General features: G+C 44.7%; 1 non-coding gene across 1 annotated transcript; it reads right to left on the reverse strand.

Moving 5' to 3' along the window:
• Window positions 1–18,340: 18,340 nt before the first annotated feature.
• Window positions 18,341–18,447, reverse strand: LOC133828042 (small nucleolar RNA R71). The gene has a single exon (XR_009890688.1). It is a non-coding gene; the product is annotated as a small nucleolar RNA R71 (small nucleolar RNA).
• Window positions 18,448–20,151: the final 1,704 nt, after the last annotated feature.

Here is a 20,151-nt window from a genome sequence, read left to right on the forward strand (position 1 = left end):
CATTGAGCCTTCCATTATATTGGGTTTTGGATCCCCCAGTCCATGTATGTCCGGGTTAGGACTAGGCTTGGAGACTTGCGCCATATTTGGGTTTAATCACCAAGGACCATGTATGTCCGGGTTAGGACTGGGCTTTGGGCCTTGTGCTCTATTGGGTTTTGAACCCCCCGGACCATATATGTCCAAGTTAAGACTAGGCTTTGAGCCTTGCGCCCTATTAGGTGTTTAACACCCCAGACCATGTATGTCTGGGATTGGATTAGGCTTTTACCCTTGCGTCCCATTTGGTTTTGACCCTCCGGACCATGTATGTCTAGGTTAGGACTGTGTTTTAAGCCTTACGTCCTATCGGGTTTGGAATCCCCCTGGACCATGTATGTTCAGGTTAGGACTGGGCTTTGAGCCTCGCACCCTATTAGGTTATGAATCGCCCAGACCATGTATCACTGGGTTAGGACTATGGTTTGAGCCTTACATCCTATTGGGTTTTGAAACCCTGGACCAGGTATGTTCGGGTTAGGACTGGGTTTTGGTCCTTGCGCCCTATTGGGTTTTCAGCACCCCAGACCAGGTATGTCTAGGTTAGGAGTGGGCTTTGAGCCTTGCAACCTATTTGGTTTTGAACCACTCGGATGATGTATGTCTTGGTTAACACTAGGCTTTGGGCCTTACTACCTATTGGGTTTTGAACCCGCCAGACCATGTATGTCCGGGTTAAGGCTAGGCTTTGAGCCTTGCGTCCAACTTGATTTTGAACCGCCAGGACAATATATGTCTGGGTTCGGTTTGGGCTGTTAGACTTGCGCCCTGTTGAGTTTTGAACTACACAAACAATGTATGTTTGGTTTGGGACTGGGCTTTGAGCCTTGCATCCTATTGGGTTTTGAACCCCCAGACAATGTATGTCTAGGTTAGGACTGGGCTTTGAGCCATACGTACAATTGGTTTCTAAACCTCGAAGACCATGTATGTCCGGGTTCGGACTAGGCTTTGAGTCTTGGGTCCTATAGTTTCTGAAACCCCCGGACCATGTATGTTTGTGTATGGACTGGGCTTTGAGCCTTGTGTCCTATTTCGTTTTGAACCCTCTGGACCATGTATGTTCGGGTTTGAACTAGGCTTTGAGTTTTCTGTCCAATTGGGTTTTGAACCCCTCAACCATGTATGGCCAGGTTTGGACTGGGCTTTGAGCCTTTCATCCTATTATGTTTAGAACGCTCTGGACAATGTATGTCTGGGTTGGGACTGGGCTTTGAGTCTTGCGTCCTATTGGCTTTTTAACCCTCTGGACTATGTATGTCCCAGTTAGGACTAGGCTTTGAGCCTTGCGCCCTATTGAATTTGAACCCGCAGGCCATGTATGTCCGACTTATGACTATGCTCTGAGCCTTCCTTCGTAATACGTTTTGAACCCCCGGACCATGTATGTTCGGGTAAGGACTAGCCTTTGAGCTTGGCGCCCTATTGGGTTTTGAAACCCTCGGACCATGTATGTCCGGATTAGGCCTGGGCTTTGAGCCTTGCACCCTATTTGGTTTTGAACTCCCGAACAATGTATGCCTGGGTTAGGAATGAGCTTTTAGCCCTGCGCCCTACTGGGTTTTGAAAACTCCAGACCATTTAGGTCCGGGTTGGGACTCAGCTTTTAACCTTACATCCTATTGGGTTTTGAACCCCCGGGACCATGGATATCCGAGTTAGGACTGGGTTTTGAGCTTTGCACCCTATTGGGTTTTGAACCCTCTAGACCATGTATGTACAGGATAGGACTTGGCTTTGAACATAACGCCCTATTTCGTTTTGAACGCCCCAGACAATGTATGTCTAGGATAGAACAGGGATTTGACCCTTACGTCTTATTGAGTTTTGAACCCCCCGAACCATGTATGTCCGCCTTAGGACTAGGCTTTGAGTCTTGTGTCCTATTGGGCTTTGAACCCCCGGACCATGTATGTCCAGGTTAGGATTGGATTTGGAGCCTTGCACCCTATTGGGTTTTGAACTTCCCAAACCATATATGCCTAGGACAGGACTGTGCATTGAGCCTTCCATTATATTGGGTTATGAATCCCCCGGACCATGTATGTCCAAGTTAGGACTATGCTTTGAGCCTTGTGCCCTATTGGGTTTTGATCACCCTGGACCATGTATGTCCGGGTTAGGACTGGGCTTTGAGCCTGGCACCCTATTGGGTTTTGAATGGTCCGCACCATATATGTCCGAGTTAGGATTAGGCTTTGAGCCTTGCGCACTATTGGATTTTAAACACCTCAGACCATGTACGTCCGGGATTGGACTAGGCTTTGAGCCATGCACCGTATTTGGTTTTGAACCCCTCAGACCATGTATGTCTAATTTAGGACTGGGTTTTGAGGCTCAAGTACTATTGGGTTTTGAACCCCCGGACCATGTATGCCCGGGTTAAGACTAGGCATTGAGCCTTGAGCCCTATTGGGTTTGGAACTGCCCGGACCATGTATGCTCGAGTTAGGACTGGGCTTTGAGCCGTGCGCGACATTGGGTTTTGAACACCCCGGACTAGGTATGTCCAGGTTAGGACTGGGCTTTGAGCCTTGCAACCTATTTCGATTTGAACCCCCAAAAAGATGTATGTCTTGGTTAGGACAGGGCTTTGAGCCTTACGTCCTATTTGGTTTTGAACCCCCCTTGACCATGTATGTCCGGGTTAGGACTGGGCTTTTAGCCTTACGTCCTATTGGGTTTTGAACCCTCCAAACCTTGTACGTCCGGGTTGAGACTAGGCTTTTAGCCTTACGCCCTATCAGGTTTTGAAACCTTCGGAACATGTATGCATTGAGTAGGACTGGGCTTTGAGACTTGCACCCGTTTGGTTTTGACACCCCCCCCCCCCAAGACACTGTATGTCTAATTTAGGACTGAGCTTTGAGCCTTATGTCCTATTGGGGTTTGAACCTTCCGAACCATGTATGTCCGGATTTGGACTAGGCTTTGAGCCTTACGTCATATTGGGTTATGATACTCTCGGACCATTTATGTTTGGGTTAGGACTGGCTTGAGCCTTGCGTCCTATTGGGTTTTGAACCCCCCGAACCATGTATGTCGGGGTTGGGACTGGGGTTTTAGCCTTGCGCCCTATTGGGTTTCGAACCCCATGGACAATGTATGTCCGAGTTGGGACTCGACATTTAGCCTTGCGCCCTATTAGGTTTCAAACACGCCGGACCATAAATGGCCGTGTTGGGACTGGACTTTTAGCCTTACGTCCTATTGGTTATTGAACCCCCAAACAATGTGTGTCTAGGTTAGGACTGGGCTTTGAGCCTGACGCCCTATTGGGTTTTGAATTCCCTAGATCATGTATGTTCGGGTTTTGACTAGGCTTTGAGCCTTCCGTCCAATTGGCTTTTGAACCCCCCAGACCATGTATGTCTGGGTTGGGTTGGGACTGTTAGTCTTGCGCCCTATTGGGTTTTGAACACCTCGGACCATGTATGTCCAAGTTTGGACTGGGCTTTGATCCTTAGGTACAATTGGGTTTTGAACCCTCGGACCATGCATGTCTGGGTTGGGACTGGGCTTTGATCCTTGCGTCTTATTGGGTTCTGATTCCCCCGGACCATGTATGTCCGGGTTAGGACTGGGCTTTAAGCCTTGCGCCCTATTGGGGTATGATCCCTCCAGACCATGTATGTCCGGATGGGACTAGGCTTTTAGCCTTACGTCCTATTGGGTTTTGAACCCCCCGGACTTTGTAAGTCTGGATGCGACGTATTTGTTTTGAACCGTCTTGATCATGTATGTCCGGGTTCGGACTGGGCTTTCAGTTGTACGTCCTATTGGGTATTAACCTCCATGGACCATGTATATTCGGGTAACGACAAGGCTTTAAGCCTTGCGTCCTATTTGATTCTGAACCCTGCAGACCATGTATGTCTGAGTACGGACTGGGCTTTGTGCCTTGCGCCCTATTATGTTTTGAATGCTCCGGGCAATGTGTATCCTAATTAGGGCTGGGCATTGAGCCTTGCGCGCTATTGGGTTTTGAACCCTCCGGACCATGTATCTCCAGGTTAGGAGTGGGCTTTGAGCCTTGCGCTCTATTGGCTTTTGATCCCCCAGACCATGTATGTTTGGGTTACGATTGGGCTTTGAGCCTTGCGTCCTATTGGGTTTTAAACCCCCTAGACCATGTATGTCCAGGTTAGGACTGGGCTTTGAGCCTTGCGTCTAATTCAGTTTCGAACCCCCCGGACCATGTATGTTCGTTCGGGTTAGAACTGGTCTTTGAGCCTTACGTCCTATTGGGTGTTGAACCCCCCGGAACATGTATGTTCAGGTTAAGACTGGGCTATTAGCCTTGCAACCTATTTTGTTTTGAACCCCCTGGACGATGTATGTCTTGGTTAGGACTGGGCTTTGAGCCTTACATCTTATTGGGTTTTGAACCCCCAAAACCAAGTATGTCCGGGTTAGGATTGGGCTTTTTGCCTTACGTCTGATTGGATTTTGAATCCCCGGACCATGGACGTTCAGGTTAAGGTTGGGCTTTTAACCTTGCGCCCTATTGGGTTTTGAGACCTCCGGGCCATGTATGTACAGGTTAGGACTGGTCTTTTAGACTTGCGTCTGATTTGATTTTGACCCCCCCGGATATTATATGTCTAATTTAGGGCTGGTCTTTGAGCCTTATGTCCTATTGGGTTTTGAATTACCCGGACAATGTATGTCCAGGTTAGGACTAGTCTATGAGCTTTGCGTCCAATTGGGTTTCGAACACCCCGGACCATGTATGTCCCGGTTCGATTTGGGCTATTAGCCTTGTGCCCTATATTGTTTTGAACCACCCAGACAATGTATGTCCGGGTCGGGACTGGGCTTTTAGCCTTGCGCCCGATTGGGTTTTGAACCATCCAAACCATGTATGTCTAGGTTGGGACTAAGCTTTGAGCCTTGCGCCCTATAGGATTTTGAACCCCCTAGAGCATATATGTCCGGGATAGGACTGAGCTTTGAGCCTTGCGCCCTATTGGAATTTGAACACCGCTGTCCATATATGTCCTAGTTAGGACTGGGGTATGAGCCTTGCACCCTATTTGGTTTTGAACTTCCCGGACCATGTATGTCCAGGTTTAGACTGCACTTTGTGCCTTACGTCCTATTGGGTTTTGAAACTCCCAGACTATGTATGTTTGGGTTAGGACTGAGCTTTGAGCCTTGCATCCAATTGGGTTTTGAACCCCCCGAACCATGTATGTCCGCGTTCGGACTAGGCTTTTAGCCTTGCGCCCACTTGGGTTTTCAACCCTCCGGACAATGTATTTCCGGGTTAGGGCTGGGGTTTGAGACTTGCTCCCTATTGTGTTTTGAACCCTCCAGACAATGTATGTCCGGGTTAGGGATGGGGTTTGAGACTTGTACCCTATTGGGTTTTGAACCCTCCGGACCATGTATGTCCAGGTTAAGAGTGGGCTTTGAGCCTTGCGCTCTATTGGTTATTGAACCCCCCCAGACCATGTTTGTTTGGGTTACGACTGGGCTTTGATCCTTGCGTCCTATTGGGTTTTAAACCCCCCGGACCATGTATGTCCAAGTTAGGACTGGGCTTTGAGCCTTGCGTCTAATTCGGTTTTGAAGCCCCCGGACCATGTATGTTCGGGTTAGGACTAGACTTTGAACCTTGCAACCTATTGGGTTCTGAATCCCCCTGACAATAATGTATGTCCGGGTTAGGACTGGGCTTTGAGCCTTGCGTCCTATTGTGTTCTAAACCCCCCAGACCATGTATGTCTGGGTTGGGACTGGGCTTTGAACCCCCCGGACCATGTATGTCTAGGTTGGGTTTGGGTTGTTAGCCCTACGCCCTATTGGGTTTTGAACACCCCGGACCATGTATGTCAGAGTTAGGACAGGGCTTTGAGCCTTGCATCCAATTGTGTTTTGAACCCCCGGACCATGGATGTCTGGGTTAGGACTGGGCTTTGAGCCTTGCGTCCTATTGGGTTTTGATCCCCCTAGACCATGTATGTTCGGGTTAGGACTGGGCTTTGAGCCTTGCGCCCTATTGGATTTTGAACCCTTCGGACCATGTATGTCCGGGTGGTATTGGGCTTTTTGCCTTACGTCCTATTGGGTTTTGAACCCCCCGGACCATGTATGTCTGGGTTGGGTTTGAGCTGTTAGCCTTGCGCCCTATTGGGTTTTGAACACCCCGGACCATGTATGTCCGAGTTAGGACGGTGCTTTGAGCCTTGCGTCCGAGTGGGTTTTGAACCCCCAGACCATGCATGTCTGGGTTGGGACTGGGCTTTGAGCCTTGCGTCTTATTGGGTTCTGATCCCCCCGGACCATGTATGTCCGGGTTAGGACTGGGCTTTGAGCCTTGCGCCCTATTGGGGTTTGATCCCTCCAGACCATGTATGTCCGGATGGGACTAGGCTTTTAGCCTTACCTCCTGTTGGTTTTTGAACCCCCCGGACTTTGTAAGTCCAGCATGGGACTGGGTTTTTATCTTTGCGACGTATTTGTTTTGAACCGTCCTGATCATGTATGTCCGGGTTCGGACTGGGCTTTTAGCTGTACGTCCTATTGGGTATTAAACTTCATGGACTATGTATATCCGGGTAACGACAAGGCTTTGAGCCTTGCGTCCTATTTGATTCTGAACCCCGCAGACCATGTATGTCCGAGTTAGGACTTGGCTTTGTGCCATGCCCTATTTTGTTTTGAATGCTCTGGGCAATGTGTATCATAGTTGGGGTTGGGCATTGAGCCTTGCGCGCTATTGGGTTTTGAACCCTCCGGACCATGTATGTCCAGGTTAGGAGTGGGCTTTGAGCCTTGCACTCTATTGGATTTTGAACCCCCAGACCATGTATGTTTGGGTTACGATTGGGCTTTGAGCCTTGCGTCCTATTAGGTTATAAACCCCTCAGACCATGTATGTCCAAGTTAGGACTGGGCTTTGAGCCTTGCATCTAATTAAGTTTTGAACCCCCCAGACCATGTATGTTCAGGTTCGGACTGGTCTTTGAGCCTTATGTCCTATTGGGTGTTGAACCCCCCGGACCATGTATGTTCAGGTTAGGACTGGGCTATTAGCCTTCCAACCTATTTTGTTTTTAACCCCCTGGATGATGTATGTCTTGTTTAGGACTAGGCTTTGAGCCTTACATCTTATTGGGTTTTGAACCCCCCAAACCATGTATGTCTAGGTTAGGATTGGGCTTTTTGCCTTACGTCTGATTGGGTTTTGAATCCCCGGACCATGTACGTTCAAGTTAAGACTGGGCTTTTAGCCTTGCGCCCTATTGGGTTTTGAGACCTCTGGACCATGTATGTACAGGTTAGGACTGGGCTTTGAGACTTGTGTTCCATGGCCAAGCCTCGCAACTGCCTATAGTACGTTAGCTTGGACTGCTGTGCGTCGTCTTTTAAGGAGATCCTGGGGACAGGATCTGTCAGAGTAGTGGTAGTACTGTTTCCTAGGAATAGTGTACGTTCTATGTGTACCCTCTTCTGTAGGTTAGTTGAGGAGATCAACTTCCATATTTCTTAGGGACATGTCAGTGTCAGGGAAGATCTGGCTTATCCTACCCGGATGTCTTGTCCAGGTTCATCCACTAATGTCCCGGTTTATTTACCGAAATCTTGGTTCGTTCCCTAGGACTCAGGTTCATTCTTAACAAGGTCTATTCCTAGACTAGTGAGCCTGCCACCTCTATTGGCATCTCGGAGGATATGGGTTGTTTGGGACTGGGAAGAAGAGTTGGGCCTGCATCTTGGTCCCGATTCCCTTATTATGGTCGCGCCCATCGAACGTTGTTGGGCTTTTTGACGATTGGGCTATCAGGACTATCTTCTTCCCTGTTCATCGGGCTCAGGATGGGCCTGGATCTCTTTAAGGGGGCCCACATACCCATTGCGTCATGCCATGTGTCCCGGGGGAAACAGAGATACCACTATGGCATAAAAATATTTTTGGCAACAGGGACATTATAGTCGAACCAATAAATTTTAAGAGAATTGATTGAGGTTTGAATTCCAATCAATCGGGCTTAAGAATGAAATTTTTTTGCTTGGGGCTATAAGGACATATTGGTCAATATGTGATAAATTTCCAAAATTATGTGATATTGCGATAAATTTTAATTTTTGTTCACAAATTAATTTATTTAATTATGCTTGGAGATTTAAAAATTAAGGGAAATTTAGAGCACAAAATTACCGAATGGCCCTTGAGTTCTTTATGTGTGGGGTAAAATAAGCATGGGCATAAAGGTAAATTCCAAGGGGGGAGAGAGACATGGGCGGCAAGGCTAGATGGTAGACCCTAGGGCTCTCATGAGCTAGGTCGCTATTGACAGCGAGAACTCGTCAACGTTGTTAGGTCGAAAAACTCAAAGCTTAGTATGAAGATAACTAAATAAGAACTTAGAATAGACTTGAGGAAAAATAAGTGCAAATCAACAATGGAGTAAACATTCGTATATTGCTTAATAGCCTGAGTATACAATAAATTCTCCAACCCCCTCGTATGAAAGGTGGAGGTCTATTTATAACTTGCCTCTAATGGCCTCTGATACAAGGTGGTCTTAGGGGACAAGAAAGTACGTCGGTACACTGTCATGGTAGTGGCACAGGTCGTGGTGGAGCAGAGGATTGTGGTGTCGATGCTTGTTCGTGGTCGGAGAGATGCAGGTCATGCCACCACTCCTCATACTTCCACTACTTGTAAGGCACAGATGTCAGAGTCACGCTTCTGTCCTCCTCAGGTTCGTACATCCCGTACTCGTCCGGGTACCTCATACGTGGTGGGTCTCACGTCTTTAAAATATGTCTTTGCAATATATATTGTTATTTTCTACTATGTGTTTAAGAACTTATAGGTTCTTCAATGGGGTAGTGTGCGTTCCCTTTATGCGGACCCCGTGTTCCCTATATTGAGGCATTTGTTGGGAATCCTTATGCTGAGCTCGCAGCATAAGGCATGAGGGGCTTTGGCATCATTACTCGCATCAGGTAGGTGTCATGGCACCTGGATGAGTTGGGCTTCACTATGCGAGGCGCCAGGTGCACTTGAGGTGCAAGGTGCGTGCGAGACGTTAGGTATACGCGAGGTGACTGATGCACGTGAGGCACCAGGTGCACATGAGGCGCTAGGTGCGCGCGAGGCGTGAGGCGCACGGGAGGCGACTGATGCATGCAAAGCACCAAGTGAGCGTGAGATGCTAGGCGCGCATGTGGAGCCTGATGTGCGCGAGGCGCCTGGTGTGCGCTAGGCGCCTGGTGCGCGCAAGGCTCCAGGGACGTGCGAGGCGGTGGGTGTGCGCAAGTCACTTGATGCCTTGTGTGATATTCTTGCAATGCGAGTGGGACTCTAGGGCCTCACTCATCAACAGAGTGGACCTTACGGGGCTTTAGATGTGATTGCTTTGGACTGCAAGGGACCTTAGACACGTGATGTGGGTCTTTTACCTGTGTGGAATTCTTGCCTCCCATTGGCACGGAATGACTTCATGAGGCCTGGGGCCTCGCAAATGTGTGGCCTCTTGGTGGCACGTAATAACATTCGGCCTCTATCGCATGCTTGATGCCTTCGCTGCCCCTTAGCCGTTTACTTCAATAAGGGACCGGACCCTTGTTCCTTGGTGGATTTTAGGCATCCATACTTGGCCCCCAGTCTATAGGTAGGCCTTTAGGCGTTCTTGTTGACTATTCTCTTTTTTTTGTGCCATCTTTTTGACATTCATGGTACAAGTGCTTGTCTCCATGTACAAGATATGGTCAAACATATTTCATGAGTGGCGATCCTTATGACTCCTTTGAAGCTTAATTACTGCCAATCGTTCTTCTATATAGATCCCAAGGGTGTCGTTGTTGTACAAATGTCCGGCCATAGGAAGAAGCTTGAGGAACTTCTACCCGGAGAGCCAAAAAAGCATTGTTCGGACAGGGTTTGCTCTCGGGTGGTGCTCTTAAGCTGTTACCTTGGGTGCTTTATGCATATCAAGTGCTTGTCAGATTTCAGAGTGAAGAAGGTTTTAGCCATTCTTTCTTGTAGCCCCTTCGTCTTGTTGACTTCTTCTTTTTTACTTGCTCATCGATTGATACCCTTGATGTATGAGTGATATCGAGAAAAGATCTACCTTTGGCCGGGGCGGAGAATGATCGGCTTATTGCCAAGATTGAGAGACTTAAGAAACAGTCTGTTGAGGCCATACACAAGATAAGAGTAGTTGTAGAGAAGACTTCATCACCGTCTAAGAGTAAGAAAAGAGCGGAAGCTAAAGTTCTTATGTGGAATAGAATCTTGGCCCCGAATTCTCCTCATTCGGTGACTGCGAGGTTGCTAAGGTTGCCAAGTGGAGGGTTCGCGATGGGAAACCATGAAGTTTTCTCCTGCCCCATCTTTTGGTCCCATGTGTAGGCAGCTGATTAGTGCTCAAAAATATCATTTTATTAGTCTTAAAAGTGTAAAATTAATTAAGTTTTAATTAATATTTTCATAGATTTATTGTCATTTATTTTTGTTAACCGAGATTTTCAGCAACTCTATTAATAACTAATATTTGCTGATAATTATAAAGAAAGCAGAAGATTAACACGGGGTTTTTACGTGGTTGGGGCGTTAACTAGCCTTAGTCCACGAGTCTATATTATTAGAGCTTGAAGAAGCTTTTACAATGGAGTATTTCCTCTATATTTTGACAGAGTTCCTGTCTTTTTTGGTGAAAGGAGACCCCTTCTACAGTGTTCTGTAGCTTATATTTATAGGCGTATGGGAACACCGGGTCTGCACCCGGTCCGAAACAGGCCCATCGGAGGAATGGATATAGGTGGCCTTTCTAGTGGAGGCCCAATACAAAAGGTAAAAATACATGAATTCCAAGCCAGCTAAGGCCCAACAGGTTGACCTTAGAGCTACGCCTCGCCCGACAAAACGGCGCTTTTGGTCTGATCACTTCGGGTCACGAGGCAGATTCAGGGGACAAGACCAGTCAGAGTACTTGGCTGCGCAGTCCTGACACATCGGCGTGCAATCCCGAGGTGGCCTTTTCTGCAGGTGAAAAGTGGGGGACAACGCCCACGTGGAGCGAGGCGGCATCAGGGTCCTGGACGCCTGGCCCCTTCAACCGGGGGCGAGGTGATCCGGGTCCGTTTACCTTTGTCCCGCTTCGTTTACCATAGGCCCGGACCGTATCAGGGTCTGGGATCGGGACACATAGGCCGCGGTGGTCCGAACGCTCTGTACACAGCCCGGACTATCATCGCGGAGGACGGACCCGGAGGGACATTCCGGACCCCTCCAATGGGCCCGGACATGAAACACCGGTCCATATCCATCCCCTTGGACACTCTCCATACCAAGAGGCCTTAGGCCGGGCCCGCGTGCTGACCTGGCCCCTGACGGTGGGCCAGGACGAAGGCCCCGAGCCCATGCAGGAAATGGGGATAACAATTTCATATTTGAAAATATTAATTTTAATTTAATTTTCATGAAATAAAATGTATTTTGACACAAAGAAAAAGAAAGAATTAAAATTGAAGAAATCATGAAGAAAATTACATTTTTGAAGATGGAATGGCCCAAACAGCCAAAGCCCAAGCCAAAATCTGCTCCCCCACGCTGCCACATGGCAGCTTGCCATTCGTCCAGCCGAGACACTGAAGCCGAGCCGAGCCGTGCCACCAACAGCTGCCACCTGCCACCATCTGACACGCTGCCATGCCTGACAATCGCCTGCCGAGCCAATCAGAGAAGGACACGCGTCCCACTCACCTGCGGCTGTTCCCCATGTGCCCGACCACGACTGACGCACCTGACACACGCGCCTGACGAGCCAACCAAAGCCTAACATGTCGCCCACATGTTCCCCACGTCGTCAGCCTTTGTCTCCCACGGCTGAACAACATTTTCCCCACTTTGCACCTATTTTGCAGCCATTTTTCCCACTATTTTGTACACGGTTCTACACGTTTTTTAGTCCTATTTACACTATAAATAGAGGACCAAATGGAGTAAAAAAGTATCAGATTGGGGAAGGAGAGTAGAGAGTATTGTTGGAGAGAAAAACACTTATTTTTCCTATTTTTCTTTTACATTTTTGTGAGTGAAAACAATGCATATTTTAGGCTAAATTCTCTTGTGGAAAGGCTAGAGTGGAGTTCATGTTTAACATTATATTTTTAATATATTGATTTTTTATTTTGTTCTTCATTTCTATATATTTGTTACAATTAAATTTATTTTCTTCTAATTTTTATTCTAAATTTATTAGTGTGTTTTACATAAGTCTAGTCATGCTCTTCTTATGTAATTTAGGCTTTTAATTTAATTTAGGATATTTGTTATATAATATGATTTTTACTGCATTCTGTCATTGGTATTTTGTCGCTCTAAAGTATATAATATGATAGGTTTTTAAAATTAGAAGTTAGTATAATTTAATTAAAGAACATATTTTAAGGTGAGCTTTATTATATATATTTTCCAACTATAATTAATGGTGTAGAATTATAGTTGAGTAGAATGAATCAATTTTATTAAAATATATATATATGTTTGCATGAATGAAACTTATGTCTTCCATACTTTCTTTCTGATTCTAATTCCTCGATTTTATTCATTTAATGTTTATATTCTTTTTCAAATTTACATCTTTCCAAAGTTTATGTAACGCCCTACTACCTTAGAGCAGTTACTAAGTGAGTTTAAAATGTGCAATTAACTCGTTAAGCGAGGTTTTTAGAACAAAAGTGTGATTTAAACAAAAAGACAAGGCTGTAACCTTTAAAAGTACTTTATTTCATTAAAAGTTCAAGAGTTTAACATTCGGGATCCCAAAACTTGGTTTATAAAATATTTACAACTCAAAACAAGTTTATAAGTAGTTAACCATCAAAACTAGGGTTTGTACAACCATTTCTCAAAAATATCCCCAACCCAAGCAGTCGGGCAGCCCAAACATGTATGCGCTGCCCCCACGCTCTCCATACTCATGGCTGGTTGACTTTCTCTTTGCCCTTACCTGCAACACAGAGCACCCGTGAGCCGAAGCCCAGCAAGAAAACCCACACAGTACATAACATATGCATAATATACGGTCACTACAACGGATAGCTCATAACTAGTCAGACAGTCCATATAATCAAACACATATACGGCCATGTCGTCCCAGAGGCGTTACCAAAGCCTGGGATCTCGATCTATACCGTAAGGATATCCCATGTATCCACTGGGGTCTCACTCTAACCACGAGCACTCCATGTGCTAAGTGGTATTCTCGGCCCTTCGCCGTTCCCGACCCTTTGCCGTTCATTATGCTATTTCCACATTTAGCATTCTCAAATAACAATCAAGTATATAATTATTCATGTAATGCTATATCCTAGCAATAATACAATCTAGGGCCGCGCCCTGCAACAAAACTATGGGCCCAAGCCCTGCTCTACGGGTGCTACAGTTCTCTTACCTGTACCCCGAGCCTTTCGATGCACCAAGGTCACGAGCACGGTCCTCTATCCCGAGCCTCTCCGAAAACCTAGCCACAACACATATAAAACACTTTTAATACTAACCAATCCCAAAACCACTTCCCAGAACCAATCCCACACTCTCAGAACCCCCAAATCCCTAAAACAATGCATCGAAGACATCCCCCGAACCCCCGGAGCAAAGGCTCAAAATTGCAAAATCTCATGTTCTGAAAATGGCCTAGCGCCGCGGCGCTGCCCTAGAGGGCCGTGGCGCCCAGCAAGTCAGAAAGCCTCCCCTTCCCAGAAACAGCCTCGCGCCGTGACGCCCAAGAACAGGGTCGCGGCGCTCCTTCGCGAACCCAGAAATCTGGGTTTTTCCCCTGTATTTCCCTGAGCCAAAACACTCCCGATTCATCCCAAACTCATACCTAAGTCTCAAAACCAATCCAAAACCCAAAATAGACCATTCAACAACCTATAAACATCATTACCCAGCTCAATTACACAATCACTCCCATAAATCACACTTTAGTTTCATGCCTTAATAATTCAAACCAGAAAGTTAAAAGCTTAGACCCAAACCTAAACCACACTTCAAACTCCATAACTCATAACAGAAATAAACTTTATACTTGCACAGAATCCTTACCTTGAATGAAGAATCCAACCCTAAGCTCCCTTGCTTCCAGCTCCAAGCTAAGCCTTTTAATTCCACTAGCTGAATTCTCACAAAACCAGCCATAGCTATCCTTAAATTCCCACTTTTACTTTCTAAAATCAAGCTTAAAACTCAGTAAAACAAGAGTAGTTCTTACCTAAGAACAATTTTGGCCTAAGCTTGATCTTGGTTACTTCAAACCTCTCAATTCTCCTCCTAGGGCTCAAATTCAGCTTCCTCCTTCTTTTTCCCCTTTCCTTCTAGCTCTTTCTTCCAAATTCAGCATAAACCAAAATGTAACCAAGTGTTATACGTGATCACCCTTTTTCCCTTCAGCTGAAGCTATCTATCCCTTGCCAAATGACTATTCTACCCTTCCATAAATATCCCTTCCTAACTAAACCTCAAGGTCACTTTTGTCAACTCATCTCTATTGCAATTCTACCATTTTCCTGTCACAACTTGTTACTCTCAGCAGTTACTAATGGTTACACAATTTACCAAATTACCAGTTACCATTAACTCACAAGAACCCAATTACAAAATCTCCAAAATACCCCTAGGCTCCTCCCGAGCCGGGTATTAGATCTCGTTGTGACTTTTGAGCTATCTAGTTCTCTAAGACCATCTCGGCACGTGCATCACATTAATATCACCACACCCACATGGTATAAACCACACAGTATAATTATCACATTTATGCCCTCAACGGGCTAAAATTACCAATTTACCCCTATCATGCAAACGAGGCCCACATGCATATTTATACCACCTAAACATGCATTCTAATCACATATTCATTTAAATTCATATATTATCATATTAATTCACTTGTTGCCCTCCAGGCACGCTAATTAAGGTCCTAAACCTTATTAGCAACTTAGGGTGTTACAGTTTATTATTTTTAATTTACTAATCTTTCTTTTAATTTTGTATTTTACCTCTCTGTGGATACGACATAGCCTGATTACTACTGCGATCGCTTAGGAGTTATTGGGCAACATCAATTTTTGGCGCCGTTGCCGGGGAGGTAATTCTACAATTAAAGGTTTGCCTAGTAAATTATTATTTTTTTCTATATAAAAAAAAAGTAGTATAATTTTTTATTTCTCTTTTATTTTATTTTTCCTTAGTAATTTTTTTTATTATTCATTTATTTTTTTATTATTGTTTTATTTTATTCATTTTACTTTTAGGTTTATAATTTTATTTTCTAGATTTAGGTTTTTTTTCCGAAAAAAGCATAAAATTTTAAATCATAAAATTAAAAAAAAAATCAAACAAAGTATTGAGAACATTTGTGTAATTTTGAAAATTAGTAAAAACCAAACTTGTTCTGTCTTAGAAAAATTGGTTCTTAAATAAGGTCTGTGTTTGCGTTACCCTCCAATCTTTTCTAAGAACCTCGAGGAGTTCTAGAAAAGCTCTTGGGCCTAAAGTGGTACCTTGGCAGCCTTTCCAATTGGCCTGGGAACATTTTGGTGTATACTTATTACATTATTACACACTTGCGCTTATAATACTTACAAAAATATATATATTTATGCCACGAAACAGAGACGCACTAGGGAGATTTGTGAGACAACAAGTAGAAACTTTAGAAAACTCTCCTAGTTCGTCGTTTTCTTCCATTCGTTCAAACACTCCCGATTCACTGAGACTTCCTGAACCACCCACGATGGCTCATCAAGATGAAGTCCAACCAAGAACGCTATAGGATTATTTACATCCTACGCGTACAGCCACACCTTCATGCATAATGTATCCCAACAATACGCCAAATTTCGATTTCAAACCCAGCATGATTAACCTCTTACCAACCTTCTATGGGTTGGAAAATGAGAGTCTGTACGTGTAACGCCCTGGATAGCCAAGACCACTACACTGTGTGTTTATAAAGTGCCAGACTTGCTAACCAAGGCATTAGTATAAGATCATGTTACTGAAATTGTAAAGGAACTAGGGTTAAAATTGTTTTGGTCTCAAAAGTCACGTTTTCATTAAGAAACATTGTTTATTTACACGGGATCCCAAAAATAACAGTATAAAGGCTATTTACAAAAGTTACAAGGTTTAAATACATTAACCAGCCATACTAAGGCAAAACGAGCAGTTAGGCAATCCCTGTCCTGACTCACTCCTCGACCATGGTGATCGAACAGCTGGCTATGCACATTTCACCTCGGAGCTCTCCACCTCAGGCTTGGTCTAGCTTGCCCTTGCCTTTACCTGCACCACGTAGCACCCGTGAGCCAAGGCCCAGCAAGAAAACACAACAACCACAGAGCATGAGCAATTAACAAACAAATCAATAACTCATATCGCATCTCATAAACTCAGATATATCATCAGTCGGTATAATCAAGTATTTCACATATTAGGCATTTCAATTCATAATACACAATTCACAAACGATAACCAGGGCTGGCGCTCACAGGCTGCTCCCTCTGTTATCCTGTTATTCTTGGCTACCAGTGGCCAATCTGCGCTCTGTGCGCTAATTTCATGTACGGCACTCTTAGGCCGCTTTTACATGTCCCATGGCATAATACCAACGTTGACACGATACCATCCTCGGGAGCACTTAGTCCCATCTCAATCATACAATCGGGTGCAGTTTTCTTACCTTTCAATTCACTGGTTTCCGATGCCACGAAGCCGCGAGCACGGTCCTCTACCCTGAGCCTCTCCAAAGTCCTAATCACAACACAAATAAAACATCCTTTGTCACTAATCAATCCAAAGCTACCTCCCCGGAACCAAACCCACACTCTCGGAACCCCCAAATCCCTAAAACTATACACCGAAGACATCCCCCGAACCCCCGAAGCAAAGGCCCAAAATTGCAAAAATTCCTATCCTGAAATTGGCCTTGCGCCGTGGCGCAGCCCTATAGGGCCGCGGCGCCCAGCAAGTCAGGGGACTCGCCCTGCCCAGAAAATCAACCTCGCGCCGCGGCGCTCCTTCGCGAGCCCAGAAAATCTGGGTTTTCCCTGCGTTTTCCCCGAACCCAAATCACTCCAAATCATCCCAACTTCATACCCAAGCCCCAAAACTTATTTAAAACCCCACATAGACCAACCAACAACCTATAAACACTATAATCCAGCTCAACTACACAATCACCCACAGAATTCACACTTAAATTCATATTCAGACCTTTGAACCAAAGCTTGAGAAATGTGTAAACCAGCCCCTTTAGATTCCTAAACCATAACAGCTACGAAAATTTAAACATGATACACTCTTACCTCAGTCAAGAACTCAGCTTGGATTCTCCTCAACTCTAGCTTCAAATCACCTTCTCCTTTTGATTACTCCAACTCTAAATTCATGCAAAACCAGCCACCAACTTGCTTCAATTCATATTCATCATCTAAAAACCAGACTTGAAACTTAAACATATTATAGCTAAATCCTTACCTCTGAGTTTTCTTGGCTTAAGCTTGGTTAATAACTTCAAACACCCCTTGATTCTCCTTCCAAGAGCTAAAGTTCAGCTTCCCTTTTCCTATCTTTCTTTTGTTCTACTTCTAGGTCTCCAATATTCAGCATAAAACCAACTCCCAAAATGTTATACGTAAATGTATTTCCTTCAGCTCAAACTCATCTATTTACTGCCAAAGACCAATTTATCCCTCTAATAATATCCCTTTCTAACTAGACCTCAAGGGCTTACTTGTCCTTTTACTGGCTTACAATTCTACCACCTCTCCAACAAAACATGTTACTCTCTATGGTTACTAACAGTCACACAAGTTACCAAATCACCAGTTACCATTATCTAGTTTTCTAGGACCGTCTCGACACGTGCATCACATTGGTATCACCGCACCCACGTGGTACGATTCACATATCATAATTATCACATAACATAGTACACATAGTTATATAACATGCTTAAAATCATAATCATGCATCTAAGTCATAAAAATCACACATAATTCCCATTATGCCCTCACGGCACACTAATCAAGGCCCTTAAGCCTTATTAGTGAATTTGGATCGTTACAGTACGTGCATATACGGGAATTTGAAGAGGTGGTGGCTACATTCAACAACCGAGCTGATGTCACCAACATTGTGAGATTGAAATTTTTTCCTTTCTCTCTCAAAGACAAAGCAAAAAGCTAGTTGTATTCCTTAAGGCCTAGATCTATCGGAACATGGGACAAAATGACAAAAGCATTCTTTGCCAAATATTTCCCGCCCCATAAGACTAGCGACCATAAGAGGCGAATCTCTACCTTCATCCAGAAATACCATGAAACTTTCCATCAGGTCTGGGAGAGGTTTAGAGATTTGATAAATCAATGCCCACATCATGGATACGAAAGCTGGCGTCTGATCAGCTATTTCTATGATGGTCTCACAACCGGACAAAGACAATTCATACAAATGATGTGCAATGGCGAATTCCTTCAAAAAGATCCCAATGAAGCTTTCGAGTACCTCGACGATCTTGCTGAAAAGTCCTACACATGGAATGGACCGAGTCCTATGGACAAGCCACGATCAACTGGAATCTACCAATGGAGGGAAGATGTCAACGTCAAAAGCCAAATTGAATCATTGAGACAACAATTCGAGGCTTTCAAATCTCAAGAAGGTAGAGGAATCCACATGGCTGCAAAGGTAGAGATACGAGATCCATGCTTCATCTGTGGAGGGACGGAACATCAACCGCAAGAGTGCCCAACTCTTGGTGAGCTAAGAGGAAGAAATGAGGAACACTGCAATGCTTTAGGGGATTACAAGAAGCCTTATAACCCTTTCTCAAACACTTACAATCCTGGTTGGCGCAACCATCCAAATTTCAGCTGGAAGGATTCAAACCAATCATCTGGAAGTCAATGGAGGCCTGAGCAGCAACAACCACCAAAATCATACATTGCTCCTCAAAATAACATGCAGTCAAGTGATTCTCTTGAGAATACTTTGCAAATGCTTGCGCAAACTCAAATAGCCTCAACTCAAGAGCTCAAATCTTGTTTCACACAAATGGTAGAGGAAATGAAGGACATGAAAATCCAAATGACAAACCTAAACACTACTTTGGCGATTCAAGAGCATGGGAGACTTCCCGCTCAACCTTTAATCCATCAAAAAGGGCAACACATGGCACAAACCTCCTCCTCTGCAAATACAAATTTCAAAGAGGTTAATGCCATCACTACTCGAAGTGGTCAAAGTACGGTTTCACCTTTAACTAAGACATTGAGTACGTCAATGCCCGCTCCAGATGATGATGTACCAATAAGCATTCCAGTAAAGGCACCCTTTCCTCAAGCTTTGAAATCCACTGGAAAATCATGGTGAAATCCTAGACCTTTTAACACAAGTGAAGATCAACTTGCCATTGTTGCATGTGATCAAACAAGTACTGGCTTATGCCAAGGTTATCAAGGATTTATGCACCGTTAAAAAAAAGCACCATGTCAAGAAAACTGCATTCTTGGCAGAACAAGCTAGCGCGGTAATTGACTGGAAAACACCGCCTAAGTACAAAGATCCTGGTTGTCCCACCATCTCATGTCAAATTGGGGAACATGAATTTGGTCAAGCACTTCTAGACTTAGGAGCAAGTGTAAATCTCATGCCATATTCAATATACTTGCAATTAGGTCTAGGAGAACTCAAGCCCACATCTGTGGTGCTACAACTGGCTGATCGATCAGTTAAGAAACCTCGGGGAATAGTAGAAGCCGTTTTGATTCAAATTGAAAAATTCTATTACCTTGTTGATTTTCTCATCTTGGACACTCAATCTGAAGTGAGTATAGAGTCCAAAATTCCCATAATTCTTGGTAGACCTTTCCTCGCAACAACAAATGCACTCATTAACTGAAGGAATGGTCTCATGAAAATCTCTTTTGGGAACATGACTTTAGAAGTGAATGTTTTCCACATCGGCAAACAACCACCCGACAACGATGAGTGTTTCCAATCCTATCTGATCGATACACTTATTTCGGAAGAGGTCGAACCGAAATACACGTCTAGTCATTTTAATCACCTTTTCCAAATTTCAGAAA

This window comes from Humulus lupulus, chromosome 3 (assembly GCF_963169125.1).
Source record: "Humulus lupulus chromosome 3, drHumLupu1.1, whole genome shotgun sequence".
Classification (NCBI taxonomy): domain Eukaryota; kingdom Viridiplantae; phylum Streptophyta; class Magnoliopsida; order Rosales; family Cannabaceae; genus Humulus; species Humulus lupulus.